The sequence below is a fragment of the Propithecus coquereli genome, unplaced genomic scaffold, assembly GCF_000956105.1.
Source record: "Propithecus coquereli isolate 6110/MARCELLA unplaced genomic scaffold, Pcoq_1.0 Scaffold230, whole genome shotgun sequence".
NCBI classification, from domain to species: Eukaryota; Metazoa; Chordata; class Mammalia; order Primates; family Indriidae; genus Propithecus; species Propithecus coquereli.
The window spans coordinates 521,751-523,397 of NW_012147842.1; positions in this window are offsets into that span (position 1 = coordinate 521,751).

The window sequence follows — 1,647 nt, forward strand, 5'->3', positions numbered from 1 at the left end:
ACTACAAGTAGATGCTTCGTAACACTTAGCATGACCTCATTGGATCTTCAAAACAAGCTTGGGAGGTACATGCTATCATTCCTATCTTTCAGGAAGAAAATCTCAGATAAATGGCAATATGATCTTCAAGCCAACAAGGGGTGAAACTGGAATTCACATCCAGCTCCTCTGGTGACCTCCTTCCCCAGTGTGAGAGTGTGTGACTATGTGTGTGTGTTGGAGGAAAGGCGGCTGCAAATTGTCTTATTCCTGGGCTCTCTGCCTAGTATAACACCAAAGACTGTATTAGTACGAGTCTATCGACTTGTATTGCAGTTGATGGATTCATGGAGAAAGATGATAAATCATAAATCCCCTGCTATTGGAGCCGTTCTAATGAATTTCAGGGTCTCGCTACCCTCCCTGATCCCAGCTCTCTGCCTCTGTCCACATCGCATTTTTAATAGTATGGAGAATGTTGCAGTGAGGAATGCTGACTCCCTCCCCACCCCACCCCTGCTTCTCCAGGTTCCTTTACCCTTCCTCCCACTCAAAGCAATCTCTCTGCAGTACATGGCTGGGATGCTGCCCAGGCTGCTATTCTTGAAAACTGTATCAATTGGCAGAAGCAATTCCAAACCATAGATCAAATTTCCTTATGCTTCCACCAAACTACTTCAATGTCAATTGTTTTGTGCTAAAACAACAACAATGAAAGCTTAGAAGGAAAACCATTAAGGACAGCCTTGTTCAGTTCAGGTTTATTTCTAGGGCTATATACCTATGAATAGAGCCATGCACAAGCTGAGGAACTGAGCAAGACAGATGATCATGGCACTGAAACGATGGTTTCTCTGAGCGAAATGAATGACCTTTGATTTTTCTCTCTTGTTCTAAGGCCAGCACGGGGGCCGTCTACTTCAAGATTTCTGAATCCATATGTAGTATGTCTCGTTGTCGTCGCAGGGGTGACAATCCTAGCAGTGACCATAGCTCTACTTGTTTACTTTTTAGCTTTTGGTAAGTACCAGAAGAGTTTTACTTTTCAGTCTAAATAACTAAATATACTTTCAGATTAAAAGTTTGTCATTCTTTCTTTTATTGCTACTTTCATTTCTTAATATAACATGATTATATATCTTATCATTCTTCTCTAAATATACATTCATATCTATATTTTCACTCAACCAGTACTTATTCTCTTCTCTTTGGCCATTTTTAACATAACAAGCATACTTTTCTTTGTATACTAAACATTGTTACTCAGGCAAGGATTCTTCTTTTTTTTTTTTTTAAACACACAAAGCCCTTCAGTAAAAGACAAGGATTATTCTGTCCAAAGAAAAAAAACTCTTGATACTTTTCTGATGCTAAAATTTGCCCATTTTGTTTTTCATTAATGCCGTAATTTCCCTCGTCATTTAATAACCTGATAAAATCATAAAAGTGAACCTGTTTCAACACCTAAAATTTGGATTACTAAGTATTTGTTAATTCATGCTCTGCCTCCTGAAAACAGTCCAACAGACAGAACAGCCTGTATGCTGATCAGGAAATAAATTTGCAGTTCAGAAGTAGAAAGGGGTAAAGCCAAACTTTAAAAAAGATTATGTTCTTTTATTATTTGTTTCTCTTATTTTGTTTAATTTTTTACTATTGTATCACCAA